Source organism: Miniopterus schreibersii (genome assembly GCF_964146895.1).
Source record: "Miniopterus schreibersii genome assembly, chromosome: 21".
In the NCBI taxonomy this organism is placed as follows: Eukaryota; Metazoa; Chordata; class Mammalia; order Chiroptera; family Miniopteridae; genus Miniopterus; species Miniopterus schreibersii.
Window position 1 is genome coordinate 7,571,281 of NC_138123.1, and position 7,572 is coordinate 7,578,852.

The window sequence follows — 7,572 nt, forward strand, 5'->3', positions numbered from 1 at the left end:
AGAGAGGCTGGTACCTCCTATCTTGGCGACCTCAGCTAGCTTGTACCTGGGATCTCCCCAGAGCCCCCTCCCTTCCACTGGTGAGGGGAGGGGGGTGTCACTTCGAGTCTACCAGCTCTCCCACTCTTGGGAAATAAAGAACCACATTCAGTGTCCTTTGCAGTCCCCTCCGTCTCTTGCTTCAACAGTGTTTGGATGGAACACATCTAGAGATGCCCCTTTTTCCAGCCTCAACCACTCTCCAATCTCTCTTCCTGTCGCCCGCCACCTTTGGAAACATCTCAGCCATCCTCGGCCTCTGACACCAGCCAACACCGAATTTTTCGAGCTTATCTCCTTATTGCCGAGCAACCATGAGCTCCCAAATTCTCAGAATTATTCCACCCAGGTGGAGGCCCCGGCAACCGCCTGGGCAACCTGCACCTTCGGGCCTCCTACACCTACCTCTCTCTGGGCTTCTATTTCCATCACGACAATGTGGCTCTGGAGGGCACGGGTCACTTCTCCCACATGTTAGCCAAAGAGAAGCTCGAGGGCACCCAGCGTATCTCTCGAAGATGAAAACCAGTGAGGCCGCTGCGCCCTCTTCCAGGACATGCAGAGGCCTTCCCACGGTGAGCGGGGTGACACTCAGGACGCCACGAAAGCCACCGTGGTCCTGGAGAAGAGCCTGAACCAGGCAGGCCCCGGGTTCCGCACGCCCAGACCCCCAGCTCCGTCACTTCCTGGGGACCCACTTCCTGGGTGAGCGGGTCAAGCTCATCAGGAGGATGGGTGACACCTGACCCCCTCCGCAGGCTGGCCGGCCCCAGGCTGGGCTGGGCGAGTGTTTCCTCCAAAGGCTCAACCTCAAGAACGACTTGGAGCCTTTGGAGCCCAGGGGACTTTAAGGGGCCCCTGGGCATCCCCCTGGTGCGTGGCTTCTGCCTGACCCTCTCCCTGCAACCACTAGGCAGCCTTTTAACCACCCTGGAGCCCCCTCCCATGCCTTCAACCAAATAGAAACAATAAAGCTTTTTGCCGCAAAAAAGAAAGAAATAATAACAACTGCCTAGCCCCAAATTTCCAGGGACCCTGGAACTTAATGTTGAAAACGGTTGACAACCAGTTTCAAGGGGAACACTTGGCTTTGTATTCAGGGTGAACAGATGTTTTTGAATATCTCCTCCATGTGCCAAGCGCCATGCTAAGCTCACACTCTCATATCATCACAGCAGCCCTGAGGAATAAGTACTATTCTGCCTATTTAAGCAATCCAGAAACTGAACCTTGGAGCAATGAAATGACAGGCCCCTACCAGACACCGCTATTAAGGGGCAGAGGCAGGATCCTAAGACAGGTCTTGACTTCGATCTTGGTAGAAGGAATTTCTGGGCTTTACTGCTTCCCACCTCTCCCCATCCTCTGGAGCACTCAGCATAATCTCTGTAATGATACCAGATTTTGGAAAACTAAAGCCAGAAAGCTGAATGTGGTAACTTGCTAGTTATGGCCCCAAATACCTTCTCCCTTTCCTCTATAGTAACTGAGTTTTAGATTAGTGCCTGTAGCTTCAGCTAAAGACTACATTTCCTAGCATTCCTTGCAGCTAGCTGTGTCCATCTGATTTAACTGCAGGCAATGCAATGTGAGTGGAAGTGATGTGTGCAGCTTCTAAGCCTTGGCCACAGAACAGTGGGCATGGGTCCTCTAAACTCTTCCCTTTTTGTGGGTCGGCACACAGATGGGACTGTAGGCAATGAAGGAACAACAGCATAGAGGAAACCTGGGTCCCTGAATGACCACGTGGAGCGGAGCAGATTGTCCATCGTGAACCACTGCTACCCACCTCTGGATTGGTACATGAGAGAGAAACAAGCTACCGTTTTGTTTGGATGACTGTACTTTGGGGTATCTCTGTTGTAGCAGCTTGGCGTCTACCCAAATACTGGAAGGAAGTGTCTCGTGCCCTGTGACTTCCCTGAGTCAAGGGCAAGGAAGAGCCTGGCTACTCTCTAAAATGGGAAAATGAAAACACAGGGAGGAGAAACCCAACCAATGCTCAGGAAATTATCCTGCCATAAGGTCTACTCTGATGAGTGCCATATACCTGGTCCTAGCAAGGGAACTATTGGAACCTAGAAGAGAACTTCCCTTCAGATGGAATTATTAGGGAAGCTCTGCAGACAGAGTGACATTAAATTGAAGGTAGGGTTTGGATGGATGAAAATGGGATGTGGGTAGTTCACAGAAAGGGAAAGTGAAGCAAAGGTGGAGGTAGGAAGGTGCCAGATCCTTGTGGGGTGGGGTAGAGATGGGTGGGTGGGGGTACCAAAGAAACAGTACACAGTTTAAAGGTAGAGCTAAATGTATGCCACTAATTTGGGGCTTAAATTCAACGTGATAAATTCACTGGTTTAGTATCCTAAAAGATTTTTTTTCTGTTTCTATTAGAGAACTGTCTGCAAACAAATCTCTACTTGATGAGAAGTTTAAACATAATTACATCTGGTATATTATATGCATATTTCATTGCTTTATTAAATCCTTCAAACAATGTAGTTCTTGGAAGTATAATTAACCTTTTTAGAATATTACCTCACAACAGAATGAATGACCCATAAATTTCAAATGTTCTTTCTAAAGACCCCTTAGTCTATAATTGCTGTAGTGACACCAAGTGATGCCATTCGACAGTGACCTAAAGGAGCTAGCTCACTACTCCCTCCCCCATTCTGCTGGTGATAGACTTTCTGGCCATAAGGAAGGGATGTCAGGCCTGGACTGGTGCAGTATCCCATTGCCCAGACCACAGTGGTTGGATCAGAGGTGGCTTTGTGACCCAAGCAGGGCCAATCAGAATTACTTCCTAGGGTTGATACACAGAGGTAGAAAGGGAAGTCTTGGGGTTATTTTACTCCCAGAACTATTAAGCTGGGGTTGCCCCATGGGGGAAGAGAACTTTTTGGCAAAGACAAGCAGAGACAAAAGATGCACAGGGACCTAACAGTGTTGAGTCCCACTTTTAGGGTCCCTGCAGCTCTTCTCCAACCCAATGACCTACTGCCAAGATCCTTCCAACTACGGAGCCAGTAAATTCCCCTTTGAATTGCATTTCTGTCACTTGTTACCAAGAGTCCTGACAACACAGGGTGAACTGTAAGAGAGGCTGCTAGGCTCAGCCACGCCATACCATATCTCATCAAATTTGAGATGCCCTTGATTGTAAAATATACTAATATTTACATACTTCCAAGAAGGGGGAAGATACTGCCAAATAAGCTCTGACAAACCATTGATTATAAGATGCATCCTGGTTTCAGGAACATGAAAATATGAAAAAAAGCTCTTTCTAAAACTCATGAAACATGGCTGCTGTGTGCTCTAGGCCGAGTTACTTAATTGCTGTCATCCTTAGAGTTCTATCTATAGTGAGGATAACACTGACCCCACAGGACTCTGAGGATTAGAAACAACAGATTTAAAGTATCTACACACAAATGTTCTTCAGTTGCACAATCTCCACTAATTTTAAGTGCTCAGTAGCCCCATGTGCCTAGTGGCTACTGCACTGGATAGCACAGAGCTAGATAATATCAGAAAACTGTGCATCTAAATACCAGCGAGTCTGTGCAGATGACGTCCCATATTTATCTCCCAGACAGCACATATCCTCTGCTCTCCAGACCCAACAAGTGTCTATTCAGCCCTGCACTTGGCTGTTTAATTTAGGGCGCCTCACACCCACCCTGCTCAGAACTGCCCCAGAGAGGCTCACCCCCACCCACCAAACCAGTGAGGCCAGTTTTCTCCATCTTGGTCCACAGCAAATCTGGTTTTCCTGTTGCCCAGGCCCAAACCTTGGTACTCTCCTTGTCTCCTCCCCCCCCCCCCCCTTTCTCCCTCCTTCCCTCTCTCTCCTACTCTCTATCTCTCCCACTCATATCTGGCCTGGCAATAAACCTGGCAGGCTTTCCTAAAAAGTATTTCCAAAATCCCACCGCTTCCAGCCACCTCTGCGGCCACCAGCCTAAGCCACGCCCCATCATCCCCTCGGAAAACTGCAAGAGCCACCGGACTGGTCTGGCTGCCTCTGGCCCTGCCCCTGTAACCTGTTCGCCAACCAGACGGCTGCTTTTAAATGAGGTCAGACGTGTCCCTCCTCTGCTCGGAAGCTGCCGGGCTCCCCTGGTCATCCTGGAGAGAAGGCCAAGTCCTCACAGTGGCCTGTAAGGCGCTCCAATGCCTGCCCCTGCCCTCTTCATCCCCATGTTCTCCTAGACGCCTCCTCCACACTGGCCTCCTGGCTGTGCTGGGACCAAGTAGATCGCCAGACATCCGCACGCCTGGCTCCCCGGATGCCCTCAGGCCTTTACTCAAAACTCACTGTCGCCTTCTAGGTGAGGCTTTCCGGGTCACCCTATCCAAAAACCCACCTCTCTCCTAAATGCACAGTCGTACCCTGCCCTGCTTTCTCTCTCTCGGCCCTTGCTACCATCTGACGTGTATTTTCTTTCTGTTCTGCCTCTTCTATTGCAGTATAAGCTCCAGGAGAGCAGAGATTTTTGTTTGTTTTTGCTGCTCTGTCCCCAGTGTCTAGAATAGCGCCTGGAACCTATTAGACGCTCGGTAAATATTTTAAACGAAGGAATGAACGAATGACTTCCAGGCAGGAAGAAAGCTGGAGCAGATCCAGGGGTAGATGCCTGAAGCTGGGGTTGGGAGCCCGCGGGGTGCTGGGCGGGGGCCGGGGGGGGGGTGCGCTGGGGTGGGCACTGGAGCCTCCCGCCCTGGAACTTTCTGCAACTCGGGAGCGTGCGCGGGAACCGCAGAGCCCGGGAAGGCGGCGCGCGGAGCGGGGCTCCCTGCGTGGCCGGGACACAGAGGCGGGCGGGCTGGCTCCCTCCGCTACACCTGCCCCCGACCCTGGGGACCCCGGGCGACGCGAGTGTCAGCTCCGCAAAGCAAATGGAGTTTCTAAAACGCAAGGGTGTGTTGGGGGGTGGATTTTTTGGAGGAGCTGGAATGATAAACGCAGCAGCCGCCGAGCGCGGAGGGCGGGCCGGGCTTTGTCCCGGGGGGAGGAGCGTGCGTCACGTGCCGGTCCCCGCGCCCCCCCTCCGCCCCCGGTCCTCCAATCCCGCGGGACCCGCCGGCCCCGAAAAGGGACTGTGGGGCCCAGCAGTGGGCGGCCGAGGCCTCCGGGCAGCGCGTGAACCCTCCCGGGTCTCCGCCGGGGACGACGCGGGCAGAGGCCGCCCCCGCTCCGAGCCGGGCGCGCGCCCCCGGGAGCCCCGCTGCTGTGCGCGGGCGCGCGCGGGGGTGGGGGAGGCGCGCGCGTGCCCGGGTGCCGGGGTGCGCGCGCCCGCGCCCTGCTCACAAAGGAGAGCCGCTCCCCGGGCGCCCCAGGGCCGCGTCCGCCCGCCGGCCGCCCGGTGTCCCCCGCTGCCCCGCGCGCCAGCCCCGCGGCTGCCCTTCATGGCTTTATTTTGGCGGAGGAAGGCGGGGTCCTCCGCCTCGGCGACGAAAATCTTTCCAGGAAGTTTGTATCTATTAATATTTCAGCCCCTGGCAGCTGCTTGCAGGGCTGGGGGAGGGGCAGGGCCAAGTTCAAGGCTGCGGGAGGCGGAGCTGCTGCTGCTGGTGCGCGCGGCCTGAAGCGGCGGCGCCGAGGGGCAGCCCCGGGGCCTCCCAGACGCGTCCCCTCGGGGGAGGCGGGAGAGGGCGGCCGGGGGGCACCGGGAGCGACGCGCTCGGGGAGGGAGGCGCCCCCCGCGGCTGCGACCGAGAACGGGGGCGCCGGACCCAGGCTTCCCGGAGCGGGGGCGACGCAGGGAGCGGAGGGCGCCCCGCCGCCAGGTGTCGGCGTTCAGCGGGCGGGGGGCAGGAAAGGCGGCGCGGGGCGCATCCAGGCTCGGAAGGCGCAGCCCCGCCAGCGAGGGCGCATCTGTCCTCCCGGGAGCGGCGACGGGCAGGCCGGGTCCCCGCCGATGGGAGACGCTCCTCTGACCTTGGTTCGGCCGCTCGGCCGCCGCAGCAGAAACGTGACCCTGTCCAGCTCCTGGATGTCCCACAGCCACCTTGCACGGTTATCAGTATGTCCAATCTACAAGCGGAAGATGTAGCTCAGATAAGGGAACCTGCTCGAGGTCACAGTGCTCCAGCCCTAAGCAAGGTCCCTGGGTTTTGACATATATCTTGCAAGACACACGGTCCCTGGAAGCACATGCAACAGTGTTCTCCTGTGCTATCAGCCAACAGCATCATCCCCTGAGGGGAAACCACAGAAACTGGGAGGATTCTGGGCTCGGGGCCCTCCGGAGCTGGCCAGCTTTTCATAATTCCCTTCCCTCACCTCGGAAGAGAGCCTGTTCAGGCTTTCTGGCGAATGGCACATCTGGAACACCAGTCATTTTACCAAAGAAAATTTATTTTTAACCCTCAGGTGTATATTTGAAGGGTTGGCATAGCCACCTCTGGAGTATGGGCTCCTGACCAGGGAACTTCAAATTCCAACTGTCCCCAGGGTAAAAATTTAAGTCGTCGCGCACAGCAACATCATCACCCTGTCTCTCCCCTGGAACAGTAGCCCAAAGTCACTGGCAGACACGGTGGCCACCTTCCTGCTCAGGATTATTGGCCTCGCTCTGCTCAGGGGCTCCGTCCGGCTCTGCACGGAGCTCACTGACTACAAGGCCAAGACTTGGGCAAAGAGGGAGTTTTGTGTCATGCACCTTCCCGCCCTGGCCTCCACCCTCTTACCACCTCCCCAGCCACATGTGTTTCTCCCAGGTGGCCAGAGCCCCACCGCCAGTGGACCAGAGGGGAGAATGTGACAGATGCAGGCATTTTAAGGTGGGACTTGCTGAGGAAGAAAGTCTTCCCTGGCGCCCATCTCCTGGGAAAAGCACTCAGGGGAAAGCCCTAATGGAGCGTGAGGAGAGCTGGCTGCCGCCTGTCTCCCTGGGTTGCCAGGCTTGGTGATCCCGTGGAGGAATTTCAGCCCTCTGCTGGCTACAGTCAGCAGGGGAGGGAGGCATTTTGGAGGCTTCAGTCCTCAAGCATGGCTGCCTCCCGTGAGCTTTCTCTCCCAGCCCTGAGTCAGATCCAAAGTGCCTGGCTTCTGTCTGCATTCACGCTGCTGAGGTTTCTGGGAGCGGGGTCCTTGAAACAAATAAATGCCTCCTCCCCAGCTTGGGTGGGCCAGGCCCTGCCAGCTGCCTTCACTTTTGGCTGCAGAAAGCCTGCCAGGCTGCAGTGTGCAAGGGCCTGGAACAATGACTGGTAGCATCAGCTATTTTAATGCAGAGTTAGGCACACAATCCTTGCTAAAAATAAAGACAAAGGAAAACCCCAAAGTAGCTAAGCCTATTTTAATACCTTTTATTTTTCTTGTTCCTGGCTCCTTTGTCTTCTCCTTGCCACTTGGGCGCTGCATTTCACATGGGGCCCACCGGGATATTGTCGGGGCTCCCACCCGTGTCCTGTGGACACTCAGCCCAGTCTTGATCACTGGCTGGAACAGAGTCAGGGTATAGAGGGGAGGAAAGGAAAGGAAGATCCAACAATCATTTCTTTGAGTGCAATTTATAT

At 55.1% G+C, this 7,572-nt stretch overlaps 1 pseudogene across 1 annotated transcript; it reads left to right on the forward strand.

Moving 5' to 3' along the window:
- The first annotated feature begins 353 nt into the window (after positions 1-353).
- Positions 354-890, forward strand: LOC308550304 (ferritin light chain pseudogene; annotated as a pseudogene). Its single transcript has one exon. The product of its transcript is annotated as a ferritin light chain pseudogene (transcript).
- Positions 891-7,572: the final 6,682 nt, after the last annotated feature.